The sequence below is a fragment of the Rhinoraja longicauda genome, chromosome 35 (assembly GCF_053455715.1).
Source record: "Rhinoraja longicauda isolate Sanriku21f chromosome 35, sRhiLon1.1, whole genome shotgun sequence".
Taxonomy (NCBI): Eukaryota; Metazoa; Chordata; class Chondrichthyes; order Rajiformes; family Arhynchobatidae; genus Rhinoraja; species Rhinoraja longicauda.
This window is the reverse complement of record NC_135987.1, coordinates 7,038,849-7,062,879: the sequence shown is the minus strand read 5'-3', so window position 1 is coordinate 7,062,879 and position 24,031 is coordinate 7,038,849. Positions and strand designations below refer to the sequence as shown.

The 24,031-nt window shown below is 44.9% G+C and overlaps 1 protein-coding gene across 4 annotated transcripts in view; it reads right to left on the bottom strand.

The window, feature by feature from the left end:
• Positions 1–24,031, bottom strand: part of pald1a (phosphatase domain containing paladin 1a) — a 204,554-nt gene that overhangs the window by 164,220 nt on the left and 16,303 nt on the right. The window contains exon 1 of one of the 4 annotated variants that reach the window (XM_078428425.1): positions 113–218. The exons of the other annotated variants lie outside the window; for them this stretch is intronic. The gene's annotated coding sequence lies outside the window, so the exon portion shown is untranslated. Of the gene's footprint in view, positions 1–112; positions 219–24,031 lie in introns of those variants that run through there. 4 annotated transcript variants of the gene reach the window in all.

The window sequence follows — 24,031 nt, the reverse complement described above, 5'->3', positions numbered from 1 at the left end:
TCAAAGACTCAGGATTTTATTGTGGAAACGATGAACTGCACATGCTAATTTACAAAAATGGGCCCAAAGTGCTGGAGAAACTCAGCAGGTCAGGCAGCAAAATTCTCCTCACCTGCTTTCACCACATTAGCCGCCAACGCTTTGTCCTGCCCCTCCTCTCTTTCAGCTTTCTACCCCCCGGCAATCAGTCTGAAGAAGGGTCCAAATACGAAACGTCACCTATCCATGTTCTGCAGAGATGCTGCCTGACCCACTGAATTACTCCAGTATTGTGTCCTTTTTAGCTTTAAAAAAAAAAAAAATGTTCTTGAGATGTAGACAACATTTACAATAGAGCATGAGGAAAAACAACCTTGGGTGGGACTCAATTCTCAAACAGGCCAGCCCTTTCTGTGGTGGAAAGTTCCCTTTCACTTAAAACATCAATGAACCCGTTGGATGTTTACTCTGTGAAGCTGGCACCCTGAGTAGTCATTTTGTGCCAGAGATAGCTCGTGTGGTATGGATTATGGCTGCAATACTGCAAACCCAGGATTATCACATTTGCTACTTTAGTCCCATGTTTACTAGGTATCACTAACACCCTGCCCCCAAACACCCCTTAAGGGCCTGTCCCACATCTGCGGTTTTTAAGGCGACTGCCAAAGTCGTAGCAGATCGCCGAAAAAACTTCAATTTTTTAAACGATACAATACAATATATCTTTATTGTCATTGTACAGGTGTACAACGAGATTGGGAATACGATAATGTCTACGACTCTCCCTACGACAATGCCTACGACAATCTACCACCTAGGCGTCGGCAAGCTGCCGACAACCGGCGATCCAGTCATCGCGACCTAGGACGTCCACCTACGACAGGGACTACGACAAGCTACGACAACCGAAGTCAACCTACCTCCACCCTCGACAAGCTACGACCCTGTCAGATCACAACTGATGACAACGGCGGCCATTTCACGTAATTTTGGCGCAAAAATGGGTTTGGGTAGGGTCTCCGATCAATCAGCATCATGACTGCCAGGAAGCAACGTATGATGGCATTGCTCTTACATCAAATGCAAGCCCTGCTGCTTGCAGCGGCCCCTCATGCTTAGACTTCTGCAAGACAGAAGGACAAGAAGAATGGGGAAGAAGAAGCCCAAGAAGAGGTCTGTGTGGTTGAAGCCCTTGTCCCTGAAGAGACCCAACGCAGTGCAATGTCAAAATAAATGAAAAGAGTTTGCTTTTCAATGCAGCGCAATGCTTGTGTTTGTGTTTGTTTAATTGGTCAAAATAAATGGAATTAAAATATTTGAAAGAGATGCCACGTGAAACTACTCTGAAATACAATAACTTCACACATCAATCTTTGGTCAAAATGTCCAAAATTTACTTTATTCAAACAAACAAAATTCAGCCAAAGTCACCTGGCGACAACCTGGCAACAACCTACGACAGGATACGACACGAGATGCAACACCTGTCCCTTTACCTCCCCCCTCAACTCCATCCAAGGACCCAAACAGTCTTTCCAGGTGAGACAAAGGTTCACCTGCACCTCCTCCAACCTCATCTATTGCATCCGCTGCTCTAGATGCCAACATATTTACATCGGCGAAACCGAGCGCAGGCTCGGCGATCGCTTCGCTGAACACCTGCGCTCGGTCCGCATTAACCAAACTGATCTCCCGGTGGCCGAGCACTTCAACTCCCCCTCCCATTCCCAGTCTGACCTTTCTGTCATGGGCCTCCTCCAGTGCCATAGTGAGGCCCACCGGAAATTGGAGGAACAGCACCTCATATTTCGTCTGGGCAGTTTGCAGCCCAGTGGTATGAACATCGACTTCTCCAACTTTAGATAGTTCCTCTGTCCCTCTCTTCCCCTCCTCCTTCCCAGATCTCCCTCTATCTTCCTGTCTCCACCTACATCCTTCCTTTGTCCCGCCCCCCGACATCAGTCTGAAGAAGGGTCTCGACCCGAAACGTCACCCATTCCTTCTCTCCCGAGATGCTGCCCGACCTGCTGAGTTACTCCAGCACTTTGTGAATAAACAGGATACGACAAGCTACGATCATTGGCGTCAGGCGAGCTGTTGCCGAACATTCTCGAGCAGAGAGAAATTTTCGCCACGACCCGCGAACAGCTACGACTCATTGGAGACTACCCACGACCGTGCCCGCGACACCCCGTGACACATCGGCGACCGTGTGGTGACAGCCTAGTCGCCGGCAGTCGCCTTAACAATCGCCGAAGTGGGACAGGGCCTCTATTGTGTCTTGCTTGCAACTAAGTTGTTAGGTGCTGCCCAGTTGCACACAAGAGATTCTAAACAGCGGGATAGACATGAAGTTAGAATACAATTCATGGAAGCTAGTGCAGTCCATGAGATTGGGGCTCAGCATTGAAAACTACATGAGCCACAAATAGGGTAGCCAACCGTCCCATATTAGCCGGGACATCCCGTATCTTGAGTTAAATTCATTTGCCCCTTGTTCCGTATTAGTAGGGCTGCCAACTTCCTCACTCCCAAGGGACAAAGGGTGACGTCACCGCCCCGCCCCCCACGTGACCTCACCCAACCAGCGGCCATGTGCTCCCGCTCCACCAATGGCGGCCGCCATTGGTGGAGCGGGAGCACGTGGCCCCTGGATGGGTGAGGTTATGTGGGGCGCGGGGCGGTGACGTCACCTTGTCCCGTATTTGGGAGTGAGGAAGTTAGCAACCCCAGAAACAAATTACTTGCACATTAGAATTATCACTAAAGCTGCAGCTGGATCAGAAATTGCTTACAAAGAGAGAGAAAAATCTTTCTTGCTGCTTGTAACTTAACTTGAAAGTCAAAACTGACTTGTAATGCAATTAGACATGATAATAACTTCAATGCTATTATATGGCAGACTCACATTAATATGTTAATAAAATAGTTTAAAATGGCCTCAACCACACTCAGTCACCCAGGATATCCAATATTTAGCAGTTTACTATACCAAGTGGAGCCGTTGGGCCCAAACCTCTCCTGCATTGGTGCAGCACCCTCTCAAGTCAAATTTAGTCAAGTCAAATTTATTTGTCACATACACATACACGATGTGCAGTAAATGTCCTCCCTCCCCCCCTCCCCCCTCCCCTCTCCTCCCCCCTCCCCCCTCCCCTCTCCTCCCCTTCCCTCTCCACCCCCTTCCCTCCCCCCCTCTCCTCCCCCCCCCACTCCATCTTCCTCAACCCCCCTTATCTTCCCTCCACCCCCCCCTCCCTCCACCCCCTCTCCCTCCACTCCTGGGAGAGAGATTTAAGCTTTTAAATGTGAATAACATTTAAAATATAACACCGATTTCAATGAAACCTCTTTCATTAGCACCAAAGGGACGACGGTGAGTAAGGTGGGCCTAAAATTCCGTTTTGGCTGTAGTTCAGGAACAAACAAACAAACAAACGAGAGTTTCAGTATATAGATGTAACAACCTCACATTGTCATACCCTTTTCTATTTTTACTGTCATACATCAGATCATCACTCATAAATTGTAAATACTTCCTCCTTGCAATTCAATTTCCGCCCTACCACAGTCTCCAAGCTCTATTTCCTCTCTGGGTCAAACCTCTTTAATAATTGCTCAAAATCAGCATTTTTGGCCAAAATTACTTGCTCTCCTGGCATTTTCCATGTGTGTGTGTGTGTGCGTGTGTGCGTGTGTGCGTGTGTGTGTGTGTGTGTGTGCGTGTGCGTGTGTGTATGTGTGAGTGTGTGTCCTTAGCACAATAACGACATCAGCAGCTCTGTATAATTGCAGACTTTTTTTAAATGGTCATCTTAAATTTAACTTCTCAGATTTTTGTTTCAATATTTAAATTGCTTATGCGTTGTGTAAACATTATATGAGTCACGCCATTTTTTTTCTTCACCTTTGTTGCACATTAAACTCATTTGATAAGAAATGGCATTAGCTTTGTAATCTTCTTGCTCAAAATACCAATTGAACTAAAAGCAGGTAACAGGTGAGCTCAGGTAGAGCTCAGGTAGAACACCAAGCTGTGGATTGAAAAAACCCATTGATTGTCTTGTGCATCGGGTCTATTGAGGGCGTGCAGCGTAGGTTTACTAGGTTAATTCCCAGAATGGCAGGACTATCATATGTTGAGACTGGAGCGACTAGGCTTGTATACACTGGAATTTAGAAGGATGAGAGGAGATCTTATCGAAACGTATAAGATTATTAAGGGGTTGGACACGTTAGAGGCAGGAAACATGTTCCCAATGTTGGGGGAGTCCAGAACAAGGGGCCACAGTTTAAGAATAAGGGGTAAGCCAATTAGAACTGAGATGAGGAAAAACTTTTTCAGTCAGAGAGTTGTGAATCTGTGGAATTCTCTGCCTCAGAAGGCAGTGGAGGCCAATTCTCTGAATGCATTCAAGAGAGAGCTAGATAGAGCTCTTAAGGATAGCGGAGTCAGGGGGTATGGGGAGAAGGCAGGGACGGGGTACTGATTGAGAATGATCAGCCATGATCACATTGAATGGCGGTGCTGGCTCGAAGGGCCGAATGGCCTCCTCCTTATAATATAGACAATATTGTCTATTGTCTATTGGGTCTCGATTGTCTATTGGGTTTCGATTAGATGCTCAAATACTGAAAATGCTACATTCAATCAACATAACATAACATTGGCATACCAATCCAGAACAGGCCCAAAATTCTATGGGCAGTAAGTCTGAGGGGTTTCGACATAGGTTCCAACCTCTTAGTGTGGCAATGCAAGAAGGCCCTAATTTGCAGCCTTCCCTCATGGAACTCAATAGATAGACATGCCAAGGTTCAATGGTTCTCTCAGCATGGTCCTGGGCATTGGAATGTGCAAGCCTGCAACACTCAGTCATGGATAGTGCCTTGCACTGCAAAGCTTCAGACAAACGAATGTGTATCTTTCACCGAGAAAATCCTCCAGCAATGTCTGTCTCAGTTTGCATCCACAGGGACAGATCATCGAGCACAAAGACCTCCCTTTGATGAATCTCGAAGCCCACTTCCAAATATTCCTAGCAAGCACAGACTCCAAATAAAGTTGATGTGGTTCAATGGTACTTTATTGTCATGTGTACATACGTTCAGTGAAATTATTTCTTTGCATACAGTTCAGTGACAATCCCCCTATAAATTAGTCACAGTCATACCAAGTACAAGAGTGTAAGAGAATAGACTACACCGAGTCAGTACACGAGTCGCCATGTTTCAGGCGCCATCTTGTACGCTGCAAGTCTGATTTTTAAAAATATGTTAAGAGTCTTAACTTGGCCACAATGGCCCATAGTCCAGGCAGCGACACTGAGGCGGAGTTGCTGGGGTTGCCGGGCAATGTGTCAATGTCCTCTACAGTTGCTCCACCGCCCCGTGAGATGATGCAGGTCCCATTCCTACCACCGCCTCTTCAAGACAACATCTCATGGAGCAGCTGAGACATTGTAAGCAACAAGTAACAATCGCATAAACAGACATTTGATAAGTTATAGGAGCAGTCGTAGGCCATTCGGCCCATCAAGTCTACTCCGCCATTCAATCATGGCTGATTTATCATTCCCTCTCAACCTCATTCTCCTGCCTTCTCCCCATAACCACTGACACCCGTACTAATCAAGAATCTGTCAATCTCCACCTTGAAAATATCCATTGACTTGGCCTCCACAGCCTTCTGTGGCGATGAATTCCACAGATTCACCACCCTCTGACTAAAGAAATTACTCTTCATCTCCTTTCCAAAGGTACAGCCTTTTATTCTGAGTCTATGGCCTCTGGTCTTAGACTCTTCCACTAGTTGAAACATCCTCCCCACATCCACTCTATCCAGTGCTTTCACTATTCGGTAAGTTTCACTGAGGTCCCCCCTTATCCTTCTAAACTTCAGCGAGACCAACCCAGTGACGTGAAACACTCACCATATATTAACCCAATCTCCTGGGATCATTCTCGTAAACCTCCTCTGGACCCGCTCCCCTACGCCAGCACATCCTCCCTCAGATACGGGGCCCCAAAACTGTTCACAACATCATTTTGATCGTGGATCACGGAATTGGTCATGGAAGAGCCACCCTTTAAGGTTGGCCAAAACAAAAGTAGGGAGGGGGAAAATCAGGGTCGGTAGGTGGGCTCGGGGCTTGGCAAAGAGTTGCCAAGAAGCGAAAGGAGGAGAATTTGCCATTTCTTTAGAGTTTTAAGTTGTTGCCAGGTCAACCGCCCTGATCAAGGGTTCCAACCAAAAAAATTCTCCCATCTTCTCATCCAGGAACTGACTGACCGCCAGAAGTTTGCAGCAATTTCTTACTTCAGTCATATCCGCAAATCTGGTGGTTTGAGAACATGAAAACAAGCTGCAAATGCCCCCGTAGAAGTTCAGCAGAAAGACGTCAATTTTTCCTATCTGTTCACAGGGATCTCGGCCAATGTTTCTAGTGGAGCTGTCACATTCATTTATTTAATACACCTGAACCTTTCCAGTTGAAGAGGAGTTGGCTTCACTTCTGATATTCAATCTATAACAGACTACAGGAGGAAGTTTATTTAAAAATATTTTACACTGCCTTTTGACTAAAGTGTTAACTCTTCGGGATGAAATGTGTATACTGAATACAAATAAATGACCTCTTGGTTTATTAAACAAAAGAAAGGAATGGGAAAGAAACTATGGGAAAATGTTCCTCCCATAGCCGTCTGATACTCCAGGTGTACTTTCAATCAGCCCACCAACCCCAAGCCCTCAATGACACCTCAAGAGTAAAAACCCGAACAATTTGAAATAGTTAACATCACCAGCAAAATATTATTACACGCATCAAGAGCCATCAGCTTATAAAAGCAGAGAACACTGCAAATACCCAACAGCAACTATGTAGAGTAAGACGTTTCAGAACTAACAGCCGATGAAAGGTAATTGACCTGAAATTAATGTTTCTATCTCCATAGATGTTGCTTGACCTGCTGGGTAACTCAGCAGTTTCTGCATTGATTAGAGATTTCTAGTATCTGCAGGTTTTTAGCTTTGCAACATACTTTCAATTATTGCTTTTTAAAAAAGGGGTTGGCATTGTCTTTAGGAGGCTACAGGGTGGCTATTTATGAGCCATGACATTTAATATAGAAATCCAACAAGTCTTTAAAAACAATGTGGGTGAGGGCAATATACTTCTCAGGCTGGGAGCAGGACAAATCAACCAGCATGTTCTCAATTTACTGCTTACTTATGACAACACGAAGGAAGTCATTCAGATCATTAAGTCCATGCCTGCACTTAATGGAACAATTCCATTCCCTGTAGACTGATCACGTCTTATTTTTCGAGTTGATATGCCACTTATTCTCCTTCCCAAGCTGCCAAGAAGTGATTTACAGCAGCCAATTAACCGATCAGCATGAGCAAGGAAAGGGAAAAAACCCTCTGGGTATTTTACCTTCCAAACCCGCTGGACAGTCTACACAGTAATGGCATGCAGGTGTCGTGTGAATGCTTTTAGTTTGTAGAAAGACTTGGCCCTTCAGAACAATCCAAAGGTATATCAGGCATATACTTTGCTTGTGGTTGAAGTGTGTCATCTAACTAACCAGAGTCACAAGCCAGTCACACTCCCTCACCGAAGCAAGGAACTGCAGATGGTGATTTACAAAACAGGACACAAAGTGCTAGAGTAACTCAGCAGGTCAGGCAGCATCTCTGGAGAACATGGAACGGTGACGTTTCTGGTCGGGACCCTTCTTCGGAGTTAAGAAAGGTCCCTGCCCAAAACATCACCTACTCATACCCTTCTTTGTTGCTTTTCACGCTTTAATTTAATTTAATTTTAATTTTATTTGTCATATCGTAGGTTGGCACAGGGTCAATGGTTCAATGAAATGTATTTGACAAGACAACGGATCACCTCAGCAGTAATATTCCAAGGATAAATAAGATAAAAATGACATTAGGAAGGTAAAAAGACAATATTAAAATAATCAACATATATGATGTGAAATATGTTTATGAGTTCAGAAGCCTGATGGCCTGATGGTGGAAACTGTTCTTAAGTCTGGTGGTACGCGCAGCCATACTCCTGTATCGTCTGCCTGACGGTAATAAGGAGAACAGCCTGCGTGCTGGGTGGCTGTAGTCCTTGATGATGCTGCGTGCCTTCCGCAGGCACCGCCGGTAGAAAATGTCCCGAATGGCCGGGAGACAGTTGCCAGTGATGTGCTGTGCCATCTTCCCCACTCTGTAGTGATTTGCGGCTGTGGGCAGAACAGTTCCCGTACCAGACTGTAATGCAGCCCGTCAGCAGGCTCTCGATGGTGCATCTGTAGAAGTTTGTGAGGATGCTGGCGTTCATGCCAAACTTCCTCAGCCTTCTCAGGAAGAAGAGCCGCTGGCGGGCCTCATTGCAATGCGCAATTCAGAAACGAAAGCATCAGATTTTATCTCCAAGAGCGTTGTTATACAGTCCCTCTTGTGACAGTGGAAACATACCACTGGTGTTTCAACAGCAAGGTACATTTAACATTGCTGAACAAACTTGGACATTTTGCAGGTGTTCATCGGACAATGTTCCCTTTCCCCAGCTGCAGACGGCTAGGTTTTTATTGCCCTCGCTAGTATGATATGGAGTAAGTGAACTGGATTTAGTGGTGGAAGAGCAAGGGAAAGCTCCCAGAAGCCTGAATCCCAGCTTACACAGAGGGCCTCTCCATCAGCTTGCCCACCTGTCACTTACACTGGACGAGGTGCAATCCTTCTAAACATTTTGTGTAATTAAAACTTTCAATTCAGACATCTCACAACAGGAAGCCAGCAACTGCTGAACTCACAATACAGTTGTGGTTTGTCACAGCATTTTGTCTCATAAACATCCTCTCCAAATCCGTCACGCTCCGTTGCTGCTTTTCCACCTTTGGTCTTTATGATTTTCGTTCGGTATCGAATGACAATAAAGGTATTCTGTATTCTGTATTATAATTCCAGCCCCGTTAGAAGGTATAATGAGCAATCCAGAAATGAAAGCAACATATTTTACCTCCAGGAGCACTTTTATACAATCTCTCGTGTCATTCGGTAACATGCCATTGGAGTCTCAACAAGTAACATTAACATAGCTGAACATCCATAGGCATTTTGCATGACGTTTGACATTTTGTCAGATGTTTGTCACTGGACTACATAATATAACGTTAGAGACACTAGGAACTGTAGATAGTGGTTTACACAAAAAAAAAGACACCAAGTGCTGGAGTAATTCAGCAGAGCAGGCTGCATCTCTGGAGAACATGCATAGGTGACCTTTCTGGTCGTGACAGACAAAAAGCTGGAGTAACTCAGCGGGACAGGCAGCATCTCTGGAGAAAAGGAATGGGTGACGTTTTGGGTAGAGACCCTTCTTCGTACAAAGTACTGCCTGACACACAGAAATACTCCAGCACTCTATGACATTTTGTAAAGAATAACGTTCGGACAGATTACCCAAGGTATTGGCAACGATCAACGAATGACTAAAGGTGAGAAGGGGAGAAGTGAGTTCAGTGCCTATCCAAATGTTGGCACAGGATTGTACCCGTGGTCTTCCCAAACAGAGTATATTTGAAGGCCCAGCATATGACTGTCCAGATCTGCAAGTGGTGACTGTCATTTTATACAGCACAATTGGAGGGCATATCCTGCCCAGTAAAAACCCATTTTCCTGTATGCAGTCCTTGTTTACGGATGCAATTTCACAAAGTAACCTCCCTAAGATTAACATTGACATTACCATATGGATTGGTACATCTTGTAGATGAAAGCGCCTGATCTTAATATTCAGCACCATAATTGACATTAGTTGCAAATCAAGTTTCATGAATAGTTTTATGCTTTCAATGAACCATGACGTATATACAATTTTTGTGCGATATATTTAAATTTCTAGGCACATACTCCCCGATTGAAAGGGAGGTTGTTGGATAAATCTATTGATCACGCCTGCAAAATGCACTGGAGAAACAATGAACTGCAGATGCTTAGGAAAATAAAAAAAACTGCAGATGCTGGTTTAAATCGAAGGTAGACACAAAATGCTGGAGTAACTCAGCGGGTCAGGCAGCATCTCTGGAGAGAAGGAATGGGTGACGTTTCGGGTCGAGACCCTTCTTCAGACTGATATGCATCCAGACGTCTGCAGATGCTGGTTTACAGAAAAAGACACGAAGTGCTGGAGTAACTCAGTGGGTCAGCAGCATCTCTGGAGAACATAGATCACTGGAGATGCTGCCTGACCCATCAGGACTGTCAACTTTTATAACTCCAGAGACTAAATTTTTGTCTACACTATAGTAACTTATTAACTTTATTTATATGCTGTAACTGTAATTCTTTTTTGTGCACAATCCGCAGGCATTGCCACTTTCATTTCACTGCACATCGTGTATGTGTATGTGACAAATAAATTTGACTTGACTTGACATTGCTTCTTTTTTTAATTTGAAAGTGCACTCCTATAGGTAACCAATATCATTCTTACACACATGAAATGTAAATCATCGCAAATTGCAGTTTCAAAGAGACATCACCCTGCATTTCATAGCATGAAGTTACAATGGTTTTGGTTACGAATTCCCTTTGTTGCAAAATTTTGCAAAAGGATTGGTAAAATATTTTTTTTGCCCAGGCTTGTCCTGCACCAGTTATGGCAACGCCATGAGAAATGCGGTTCCCTATGTGGCAAAATCTACCATGAGAGGTCCTCCGTCTCCTGCTGCAGTATCAGTGCCATAGTCTCTCCTGAAGTGCTCTACAAGTTGCAGAATAACCAGTGTCAAGCCACTTTATTGAATGAACTGGTTCGTTCTATTATCTGTGCATTCAATTCCTATCCAAAATTGAGAATCTAAACAAAATCCTTCAGAAATAATGATCTTTACATCGCATTCTTCATTGTCACCCATGACGCATTCTATACACCAGGCACAGCTCAGTTCCTTGCAATAATTCAAGGCTAAGGATGCACAGGCATGCCTCATCATGCGAACAATCTCCATGTGTCCCGTCAAAACCAGCACATTTTAATTCCACACGCATCCAGAGTACAAAGCCGATCTTCAGAGAAGAACTGAAGTAGAGCCATAGAGCATGGAAACAGGCCCTTTGGCCCAACTTGCCCATAATGACAAAGATGTCCCATCTACAGGAGTCCCATCTGCCCACTTTTGGCCCATACCCTTCTGAACCTTTCCTGCACGGTGGCGCAGCGGTAGAGTTGCTGCCTTACAGCGAATGCAGCGCCGGAGACTCAGGTCCGATCCTGACTACAGGTGTTGTCTGTATGGAGTTTGTACGTTCTCCCCGTGACCTGCGTGGGTTTTCTCCGAGATCTTCGGTTTCCTCCCACACTCCAAAGACGCACAGGTTTGTAGGTTAATTGGCTGGGCAAATGTAAAAATTGTCCCTAGTGGGTGTAGGATAGTGTTAATGTGCAGGGATCGCTGGGCGGCGCGGACCCGGTGGGCCGAAGGGCCTGTTTCTGCGCTGTATCTCTAAATCTAAAAAAAATAAATCTCTAAATCTATCCACATGCCGTTTGGACAGGTCGATGGAGAAATTACAATTGAAACACAAAGTACTGTTTTAATTGTAATTTGTATGTGAACATGTACATGGAGTAGTGTGAACAGTTCTAGATGAACCTGATGAAAGATTTATTGGGTGTGGAGGGAGATCTTTCAGAATATCACTTGCACTCCAGACGTTAAATTGCAAGGCCAGATTATAGCATCCAAAAATTAATTGTGAAATTTAGATGGCTAAGAGACAATTAAAATTGATATTTAGCAGAGAATCACACACCCTTCAGTAGGGATTGCCTTGAGGAGCCCAGTAGCCTACTCCTACTCAAAGATACTAGAGGAACAAGATAGACCACTCGACCCTAAAAACCGTAGTACGTCCAGGCGCCATTTTAGTAGGCAGAAACTTGCAGGAACATTTTAAAAGAAAAATAACAAAAATCTGTGAATTGATAGATGAGATATATTCTGCATTTTAATGGTATAATCACACATACTGTTCCCCCAAAACACTGATTACACTGCGAGAGGCATTACGAACGGCGGGTTTTCCCTACTAAAATGGCTCCTTGGCGTACTACACTTCAGTATAGGCGATTTCAACGGAGTGGTCCATCTTGTTCCTCTAGTATCTTTGCTCCTACTCTCCGTTGTATTCTTGTGTTGCACAATAATTAATCACTCAAACGTTTGTAAATCAAGGAATGCATATATGTATTCGACTTCATGAGTTTACTTCAGAACATTTGAAATACAAACAAAAAAATATTGAAAATACTCAGCAGATCTGGAAGCATCTGAAGAGCAAAAAAAAACAGGAATTCTCCACCAAGCCAGTTGTAAGTTTTATCGGATGACAGATACTGGCTCGGTGGTCACCCACCAGATGGAAGATTTTGGCTCCATTATCATCATACAGAACTAAATCCCTTTCCTGCATCCATTTCAGTGCAATGGAAATGACAAATAAAAATGCATCACAATTTTTAGACAATAGACAATAGGTGCAGGAGTAGGCCATTTGGCCCTTCGAGCCAGCACCGCCATTCAATATGATCATGGCTGATCATCCGCAGTCAGTACCCCGTTCCTGCCCTTTCCCCATACCCCCTGACTCCGCTATCATTAAGAGTTCTATCTAACTCTCTCTTGAAAGCATCCAGAGAATTTTTCATTTGCATATTGTCAGTCGATTTTCTTCTCTTCCCAGAATGTTTTATCGTATGCATGTGTGCATTACCTATGGTGTCAGGCTCTCTCCAGAACATTACTGTCATATTTAGATAACACACATTTCCCACTGTGTGTAAAAGAAAAAACCACAAGCCCATCACAGGTCCATCATCGGACAACATTTCGATATCCCATGAATCAGGTGTCCCAGAATTTAGTCCAACAGATTGATTTTAAGTAGCATCGGGAATGATGGGGAGAAAGAGAAGAGAGGGACTGAGAAAGAGGGGAAAAGGAGAAAGGGAAAAGTTAAAGAGCGATTTGAAGACGTTGGGATCCAGAGATGCGGATGGAATGAAGAAAGTACTAGACCGCAGAGAAATACAAAGTTCTTGAAGGATTGTAAATTGGGGATCTCACTGTACAAGCGGCTTAACTTGGTTGTTTTCACCACACTGCATTTGGGCCATTCTGAGTCACGAGTGTGACCTTACGTGGCCAGTCAAATTTGACCTCTGACCCGAAACAAACATTGTCAGCATAACATATAAAAATTTCACTTGATAAACTTCGACATACATAAGCCATATATACAGTACAAAACAATATACCTGTAAAGCTTTCAGAATTAGAAGAGATGTATTCCACAATTTTTCACATTTTTGGTCACACACGTGACTAAGAATGGCCCATTAACTCATATCACCAGGGACTCATTTAATTTACTGTATTCATTTATTTTTTGTGTTAAAAAAAAAATTATATTCTGTTTTGTAGTTTTAGCACAATCCGCAGGCGTTGCCACTTTCATTTCACTGCACATCTTGTATATTAGATTTTAGATTTAGATTTAGAGATACAGCGCGGAAACAGGCCCTTCGGCCCACCGAGTCCGCGCCGCCCAGCGATCCCCGCAAATTAACACTATCCTACACACACTAGGGACAATTTTTACATTTACCCAGTCAATTAACCTACATACCTGTACGTCTTTGGAGTGTGGGAGGAAACCGAAGATCTCGGAGAAAACCCACGCAGGTCACGGGGAGAACGTACAAACTCCGTACAGACGGCGCCCGGAGTCAGGATCGAACCTGGGTCTCCGGCACTGCATTCGCTGTAAGGCAGCAACTCTACCGCTGCGCTACCGTGCAGCGGTTATTTGTCACATACATTTGTATGTGACAAATAAAGTTGACTTGACTTGACTTGACTTGCCATGCAATAAGTAAAGAATCTGCATCAATTCTATTGATATCTGCACACTCCTATTGATATCTGCACACCCAAGTGCCCGAGTAAAAATAAAATCACTGGAAGTATGAAACAATTAGTCAGGCAGAATGGAAATAAAATGCTGTCAGGCCCAAATCAGTGAACCTGTGAAAAAAGGTGGGTTAATGGTGGGTTAATGGGAGATCCAAATGACTTCCGGGCCTTAAAAACTTAGGGTAGATCTGCATCCAAATTTGCAGCCTGATTTGTTTATGTGTAACCTGGACACTAGAAGCTTGCAGTTTATAATTGGGAACTCATTCTATCTTTTCTGATGCGTAGATTATAGGTTAATCTTCCATTCCTGCAATTTGAGTACAAAAATGCAGGATGGCATTCCAATCAGAACTGAGTGTTTCTCTCTTGGGCAGTTGTTCAGGATCGAGGATGTCTGTGGTTCCAATGTGACTGATGAGGCCAATGTGGGATTTGCAGACTCTTCCACTAGTGCAGCAGATGTGATGGCAAGCTGGCTTGATATATGCTGTGCATGCTTTGATGGTTTTGCTGGGCTCATGAATGCTCCCACAAGCACCTCAAGGTTCTCAATGACATCCCAAAGCCCCTTTTCCAGAGATCAGCTAATGCTACGAGTCAGTGAGAATGATCCATTTCTTCTCGAAAGGCTTGATGACACTTTGAAACATTTCCTCTGTTTCTTGTTAGCTACTGCTGTGAAAGAGCTCAGAGCCCTGAGTAGCTGGAGAATCATTTATCAGACCCTCAATGCCTGGTAAATTGGCCTGTGAAAGGATGCACATAAGTGAGTTGGGAGATCAGATACATGCAAGAAATCTCCAAGCATTTTTTTTTACGGGCAAGAGAGTTATCCTACCTATTGTACTTGAGCCTATTCTTATGCTGTAATATTCTGTGTTTGGTTTCATGTTCCTCAGTGCCAAGAAACCAGGCCCAACCATCGCATGAGAATCAACACCACTCCATAAAGTTCAGTCAAATGCCACCGCCTTTCAAAGCCACCACAGCAACAAATATGGCCCTTTAAAGCCTTGAAGGCAGCAATAGAACAGATGCTCTGATCAAGTTACTCTTGCGTCTTATGGAAGGATAACCTGAACTTGCTTGACCTTTTGTTTCATTCCTCCAATTCAGCTTTTCAAATCGAGGTCAATCACTGAAGGAAAATTGAAGCTCGAGTTTCGCTGGCGTTGATTATATCCTGATGTTCACCCTAAACAACGCAGGGCAGTCCCTCCAAACGTCTACATCGAAGTATTTAAAACATTAAAAGGAATCAGTCGATTTTTCCACACCTGCTTGTTTTATTAAGCCACAATCAATCGCGTGCAGTTTTGGTCTCCAAATTTGAGGAAGGACATTCTTGCAATTGAGGGAATGCAGCGTAGGTGCACGAGGTTAATTCCCGGAATGGCGGGACTGTCGTACGTTGAAAGACTGGAGCGACTGGGCTTATATACACTGGAATTTAGAAGGATGAGTGGGGATCTTATTGAAACATATCAGATTATTAAGGGATTGGACACGTTAGAGGCAGGAATCACGTTCCCGATGTTGGGGGAGCCACAGAGTAAGAATAAGGGGTAGGCCATTTAGAACGGAGATGAAGAAAAACCTTTTCACACAGAGAGTTGTGAATCTGTGGAATTCTCTGCCTCAGAAGGCAGTGGAGGCCAACTCTCTGGGTGCTTTCAAGAGAGAGTTAGATAGAGCTCTTAAAGATAGCGGAGTCAAGGGATATGGGGAGAAGACAGGAATGGATACTGATTGTGGATGATCAGCCCTGATCACAGTGAATGGCGGTGCTGGCTCGAAGGGCCGAATGGCCTACTCCTGCACCTATTGTCCATCATCTGTGAGGACTGGTAGGATCCTGTTGGCTGCCATCCTGTGGTTTAGTGGCCTATATTACCAGGAATGGATGTCCACTGCATTAAATACAATGACCTTTATCTGCAAATACACATCCACCTTCCAAGCTACTGCTTGGTACGGGGATTGATATTAATAGAAGTGTGTAGAAAGGAACTGAAGATGCCGGATTGTACGGAAGGTGGACAAAGAGTGCTGGAGTAACTCAGCGGGTCAGGCAGCAAAAGGTATGGGTGACGTTTCAAGTCCGTCTGAAGAAGGGGCCCGACCCAAAACCTTACCCATCAAAAATACTGCAGGAAAAAAATAAGAATTTTGGCGTGAAGTCTGGTTCTCCACAAGCTGCCAATTAGTCCATTTCCTTGACACGAGTCAACGTTTCTCCAAATGTGTTTGTAGCTCATTTAGTTGAATTTTTAAATGCTTGCGGGAGGAAGCATCAATGTGGACTGAATGATGGTGATTTAACTTCAGCCCGAGTCCCATGTGGATGCCTCTGGTTGACCTGCCAGGGGTACAGTTGTCGGCATTGTCTCCTGAGCTGTTCGCTTGCAGCCTTTAAAGGGGAGAGTCAGAGCCAGTGCTAGGCCGGTCGGTCTTCCTCTGTCCAAGGGAACTGCTGGCCAGGTGCATCCTGCGGCTGTTCGCTCACTTCCTTCCATTGGACGCTGGCAGCGTTTGCGCCTTTGTTCTGCAACGTTGGGACACATGCTGGCTGCTTATCTGCACAGCCTGGCTGCTTGTCTGCCCAGTCGGCACACCGTGAAAGGAAGAGTCACCGAGAGAACTTCCACTCGCCGTGGCTAATACATGCTTCATTGGACAGTGCAGCGGCAGCAAAGAATGGGGGGAATTATATCACTGCTGCACCAAATGTAGACACTATGGAAACTGGGCCACCTATGTGTTGATGAGTGACCACGTTAGCCTAAGCGCGCAAGTCAGCAACAGGTTCTGGATTTCTCTTCCTCGTTCCCCACCCAAACCTCCCCCCCACATGATCAGCAGATTAATGACCTATGTTTCCCCTACTCTACACATGATCATTGACATCTGAATCTGAATCTGAATTACCTTTATTGTCATTCAAAATGAATTGAATGAAAATCATGTGCCACACAGCCACAACAGTACAGAGTTAAAGACACAAGACACACAATTCTAACACAAACATCCGTCACAGTGACTCCTCCAGACATCCCCTCACTGTGATGGAAGGCAAGAACATTTCTTCTCTCTTCCCCCATGTTTCTCCCACGGACAGATAGTTCGACTTCTGCCGAGGCGACCGAGGCTCCCTACTCGCGCAGCCCCCGCAAGGAGATGGAAGGTCCCGCGGCCGAGCCGTGCCGGGCGATGGAAAGTCCCGCGGCCGAGCCGCGCCAGGCGATGGAAAGGGCCACCCGGACTCTCCATGTCACGCTGTAACTCTGGAGGCACAAGGAGGTGCCGATGCTGGTTTAACAGGAAAAAAGACAAAGTGCTGGAGTAACTCAGTGGGTCAGGCGGCATCTCTGGAGAACATGGATAGGTGATGTTTCCAGTTGGGACCCTTCTTCAGACCAATTGTGGTCGAGGGGGGGGAGAAAGAAAACTGGAAGAGACCTGGAGGTGAAATAAAGCCTGGTATATGATAGTTGGACATTGATGAGGGGGGGGGGGGGGGGGGTTGATAGGCAGATAGCTGGACAAGGGCAGAGATTAAAAAAACAAAGGTTAAGAGAAGGATAGCAAAGGTGTGAATTGTGAAGCTTCAGGAAGGAATATTCATTGGAGGGGTGATCAAATCCAGGTGGGGCACTGTAAGGTGTGGGGGGGGGGGGGGTAGAGAAGAGAGGCAGAGAGAGGGGGTGTTGTTGACAGGTCAGTTACCTAAATTGTGGAATTCAATGCTCATCCCGTTAAATTGTAAACTACCCAAGGGGATTATGAGGTGGCTTTTCATTACCAATCAGAACTGCTCTATCTGCGAAGTGAATCTACATTGTGAAGTCCCAATCTCTGCAAGGTAACAGGAGTGGTCGGAGACAGTGCTGTAAGGGGTTAAACTACAACAGTGCTACCACATGGTCTTGGACTCACCAGAACCTTGCCTCTGGTGTCCAAGGTTGGGTTTCGCAAGGATCACTAGCCTCTAGACTCATCCCAGCCTTGCTCGTGGTATGGGCCAAAGAGGAGAAATGCAAAGGTGAGATAAGACTGGCTGTTTAGTTTAGAAATAAAGCGCGGAAACAGGCCCTTTGGCCCACCGAGTCCACACCGACCGCACTGTATCTCCAAACTAAACGAAAACTGAACAGAGCCTACCGCATGGATATTTATTCACAAAATGCTGGAGTAACTCAGCAGGTCAGGCAGCATCTCAGGAGAGAAGGAATGGGTGACGTTTCGGGTCGAGACCCTTCTTCAGTCTGAAGAAGGGTCTCGACCCGAAACGTCACCCATTCCTTCTCTCCTGAGATGCTGCCTGACCTGCTGAGTTACTCCAGCATTTTGTGAATAAATATCCATGCGGTAGGCTCTGTTCAGTTTTCGTTTAGTTTGGAGATTTGTACCAGCATCTGCAGTTATTGTCTTATACCACCACATGGATACTTCAGCTCCAAGAGATCAAAGCCAGGAGCTGCAGATGCTTTTTTAAATCAAATTAAATAAATTAATTAAATTAATTTTAATTTTAATTAATTAATTAAAATTAATTTAATTTTAATTAATTAAATATATAATTAATTAAATATATAATTAATATGTATTGATTGTATGTTTTAATTCATAAAAATATATTAATTAATATATTTAATTAATTTATTTTAATTAAATATAATATAATTAAAAATTGTATTTTAAAATTAAATACAAAATACTCAGTCTGAAGAAGGGTCGCAACCCGAAACGTCATCCATTCCTTCTCTCTGTGCCTGTCCCATTGAGTTACTCCGGTATTTTGTATCTACCTTTGTATTTAATCAAGCGAGTTCAGGTTTAGTTTAGTTTAGAGATACAGCAAGGAAATAGGCTCCCCGAGTCCGCGGCGACCATCGATCCCCATGCACTAGCACTATCCCACACACTGGGGACAAGTTACAATTTTTACGGAAGCCAATTAACCTACAAACCTATACATCTTTGGAGTGTGGGAGGAAACTGGAGCATCTGGAGAAAATCCACTCGGTCACGGGGAGAACGTACAAACTCTGTACAGATAGCACCCGTAGTCAGGATCAAACCCGGGTCTCTGGAGCTGTAAGGCAGCAACTCGACCGCTGTGCCACAGTGGAGCCCTATTTAACCAAATTTGCATCAGGTTGCAGTCATTCTTTCCCAGAACATCCTTTACTACAAAATCGTTAGAGCTCTTAAGGATAGCGGAGTCAGGGGGTAGGGGGAGAAGGCAGGAACGGGGTACTGATTGAGAATGATCAGCCATGATCACATTCAATGGTGGTGCTGGCTCAAAGGGCCGAATGGTCGTCTCCTGCACCTATTGTCTATTGTTAGTAAATCCCATCTCATGACACATCACCACATCTGTTGGTGCTGCCACATGTTCAAAACAATCTGCCCCAATTACACTCCATGGACATTTATTAACCTGAATGGTCTGATCAATATGAAAACTAAAGTCACCGACTATTGATGCAGTTTTGTTGCCGGCCCTCTTCATTTTTTCCTACAGTCATTTAGTTTAGATTGGAGATACAACGCAGGAACAGGCCTTTCGGCCCACTGAGTCCATGCCGACCAGCAATCCCCGCACACTAGCACTATCCTACACGCTAGGGACCATCTACAATTTTTAACGAGCTAATTAACCTGCAGACCCGTACATTTTTGGAGTGGGGGAGGAAGCCGGGGCACCCGGAAAAGCAAACGCAGCCACAGGGAGAACTTACAAACTGCGTACAGACAGCACCCGTGGTCAGGATCGAACCCCGGCTCCAGTGCTGTAAGGCAGCAACTCTACCGCTGCGCCACAGTCACCATTGGGGGCCTATAGACTGTTCCCAGCAGTGACGTCTTTCCCTTGCACCTTCGCATCTTCACCAAAACTGACTGTGCAACTTGATCATCTGAGCTGAAATAATCTCTCTCCATTTTTTGATCTCATCATTTATTAACAGACCTAATGTATATATTTTTTGCCCCATTCAAATCATAGATTCGTACAGCACAGAAACAGGCCCCTTGGCCCAACACATTCACAGCCTGTTGCACCCATCTATCCTAATTCTACTTGCCCACATTAGGTCAGTACCAAAGATACCAGAGGAACAAGATGGACCGCTCCATTGAAATCGCCTATACTGAAGTGTAGGACGCAAAGGAGCCATTTTAGTAGGCAAAACCCGCCGTTCGTTAAGCTTCTCGCAGTGTAATCAGTGTTTTGGGGGAACAGTATATGTGATGATACCATTAAAATGCAGAATGTATCTCATCTATCAACTCAGATTTTTGTTCTTTTTCTTTTCAAATGTTTCTGCAAGTTTCTGCCTACCAAAATGGCGCCATGACATACTACAGTGTTTCGGGTCGAGTGGTCTATCGTGTTCCTCTAGTATCTTTGGTCAGTACCCTTCTGTACCCTACTTATTCATGTACCTATCTGGCTGCACCTTACAATGTTGTTATTGTTGACTCCACATCCTCCTCTGGCAGCGTGTTCCAGATTTCAACCACATTATGTGAAGAACATTCCCCTCAAATCCCTTCTAAAGAAATAGGTTTTGAATATCGACCCCATCTATCCCCCTCATAATTTTATATCCTCCATCAGGACAGCACCTCACTACAGATGCTGTCTGTGCGGAGTTTGTACCTTCTTCCTGTGACTGCGTGGGTTTTCTCCGGGTGACAATAGACAATAGGTGCAGGAGGAGGCCATTCGGCCCTTCGAGCCAGCACCGCCATTGAATGTGATCATGGCTGATCATTCTCAATCAGTACCCCGTTCCTGCCTTCTCCCCATACCCCCTGACTCCGCTATCCTAAAGAGCTCTATCTAGCTCTCTCTTGAATGCATTCAGAGAATTGGCCTCCACTGCCTTCTGATGCAGAGAATTCCACAGATTCACAACTCTCTGACTGAAAAAGTTTTTCCTCATCTCCGTTCTAAATGGCCTACCCCTTATTCTTAAACTGTGGCCCCTGGTTCTGGACTCCCCCAACATTGGGAACATGTTTCCTGCCTCTAATGTGTCCAACCCCTTAATAACCTTATATGTTTCGAGTTTGGGTGCTTGGGTTTCATCCCACACTCCAAAGACATGCAGGTTTGTAGGTTAATCGACTTCTGTAAATTGTAAATTGTCCCTTGTGTGAAGAATAGTGCTGGTGTGCAGGGTGATCGCTGGTCGGCGCGGACTCGGTAGGCCAAAGGGCCTGTTTCCATGTTGTATCTCGAAGGTCTAAAAGGTCATCCTCAGCCTCCTTCGCTCCAGGGAAACCAAGCCCAGCCTATCCATAAATTCATCGGAGCAGAATGAAGCCATTCGGCCCATCAAATTTTCTCCACCATTCAATCATGGCTGATCCATTTTTCCGTCTTATCCTCTTCTCCTGCCTCTCCCCATAAACCCTGTCCAATCTCTCTTTACAACTAAACCCTTCCATCCAGGCAACGGCCTGATGAATCTTCTCTGCAGCCACTCTAGCACAACCATACCCTTCCCATTTAGTGCAGCAACCTGAAATGCACCAGAATACTCACAAGTGCAGTCTAATCAACATTTTGGAAAGTGGTAACATAATGTACAAACTCTCATATTCTATTCCCATCCAATGAAGGCAAGCAAGCCATTTGAAGCCTTCTTCAAAGCCCTGTCCACCTATACTGGCACCTTCATAGATCTACGGGCTTATATTGAAGGTCGACACAAAATGCTGGAGTAACTCAGCGGGTCAGGCAGCATCTCGGGAGAGAAGGAATGGGCGACGTTTCGGGTCGAGACCCTTCTTCAGAATGAAGAAGGGTCTCGACCCGAAACGTCACACATTCCTTCTCTCCCGAGATGCTGCCTATCCCGCTGAGTTACTCCAGCATTTTGTGTCTACCTTCGATTTAAACCAGCATCTGCAGTTCTTTCCTACAGGCTTATATTCCAGTGCTTCAACATTCCTTGCAGCCTGCTCATTTATTGCGTATCCTATCCTTATTTGACTTCCCAAAATGCATTACCGCTCACTCCTTTATATTCCATCCACAAATGCTCCACTCAAACCTTGCAGCTGATGAACACCTTGCTCCGCAGCGGAGCCGGCCGTCTTCGGAGGCTGCTGGAGCGGCTGCGACTCGCCTTAGGCTCGGGCCGCTGCGGACTGTTCGGCGCGGCCTGCAACCACAACAGCCTGACTGCGGGAGAAGACGGCAGGAGAAGGGAAAGACATTGTGGCCTTCCATCACAGTGAGGAGAGGGCTGGAGGAGACTCACTGTGATGGATGTTTCTTTGATGGATGTTTCTTTTTTTGTGTGTTTTTGAGGTTGTGTAATTTTAATGCCTATTTAATGCTTTTATTGTTGGACTGTGGATGACTGAATTTCGTCCAATTTGGATGACAAATAAAGCTATCTTGAATCCTGAATCTTGCAGCCTCAGAATGCCTTTGCTACGATCGACAACACCATCAATTTTTATGTCATCACAAACTTTACTAATTACACCACAGCATTCAGGTCAAAATCATTAATATGCATCACAAATGTCAACGGTCCCAACAACTCTGATCACAGACTTCGGGCGGTCACGGTGGCGCAGCGGTAGAGTTGCCGCCTTACAGCGAATGCAGCGTTGGAGACCCGGGTTCGATCCCGACTGCGGGTGCCGTCTGTACGGAGTTTGTACGTTCTCTCCGTGACCTGCGTGGGTTTTCTCCGAGACGTTCGGTTTCCTCCCACACTCCAAGACGTACAGGTATGTAGGTTAATTGGCTGGGTAAAATGTAAAAATTATCCCTAGTCGGTATAGGATGGTGTTTATGTGCGGGGATCGCTGGTCGGCGCGGACCCGGTGGGCCGAAAGGGCCTGTTTCCGCACTGTATCTCTAAACTAAATTTCATTCCTAGCCTTGGTCACCTTGTAAGCATCTATTGGTAATGGCTATTAGATCATATCCATTTATTTCTACTTATCACTAATGTATCTACCTTGTTGAAAATGCGGTGCGATTCAGATGAAGAGATTATTTTCTGGTGCACTTCTGTGTATGCGCCACCTCGTCCTGCCCGAGCACCCTTTGGTTCCCATTGCCCATTAAACAATCCTTCACTATAATCATAAAATTGTTAAATATCATTCTACTTCTACCCTCCTCACAACTGCTTAGTGCTCAGCTTTATTCAATTCAATATTCTGTTCCACTCAATCAAAGCTCTTCCCATCAGAACAGCTTCTCTTTCCTTACTACTGACTGTACTGTTCAAGGATTGAAAACCTTTCTCCCACACAAATCACTGACCCACTCTTTCAACTCCCTGCTCTTATTCATGTTGTGTTGATTTACATTTAGCTCAGCCAGCAGAGGCTCTACTTTTTAAACTTGGATCCAAGTGGCACGTAATCCTGCAGGAAAACCTCTTTCTCAGTCCTATTTACGTCACTGGTCCCAGAATGACCCTTAACAACTTCAGGCAACACAGTGGCCCAGCAGTAGAGTTGCTGCCTTCCAGCGCCAGAGACCCAGGTTCAAACCCAATTACGGGTGCTGTCTGCACGGAGTTTGTACATTCTCCCTAGCCGTGTGCGTTTTCTCCGGGCGCTCCGGTCGTAAGTAAAGTCTAAAGGGTATTCAGTGATATTCTAGTGTTAAGGGGTTAATTTTAGTTAGACCTTAGCATTGGTTCATAATTCACTTTAAGTTGGTAGAAAATAATCCGCTAATTAATTTCCTGCCGCCTAGTGAAGTCACTCTTTACCTTGGCTGTTGCTCATATTTATTCATTCAATCACCAATGTTGCCTTAAAATACAAGCACTGCATCCCCTTCCCTCAATTCTCCTGCTCACTAGAAGCCCCAGTTTTGTACCGAGTAGAAATGACCTTGGAACTAGATTACGTGAGAAAGCAAGTCACAACGAACTTGGAAAATAGTGAGCACAGGCTAATGGTGGATCGGCACCAGAAATGGCCTCAGCCGCCATCACCAGTCACAGTCACTCTACACTAGTCTTGCGAGCAGCCAACAATTTACAAGCAACCAACAAATATA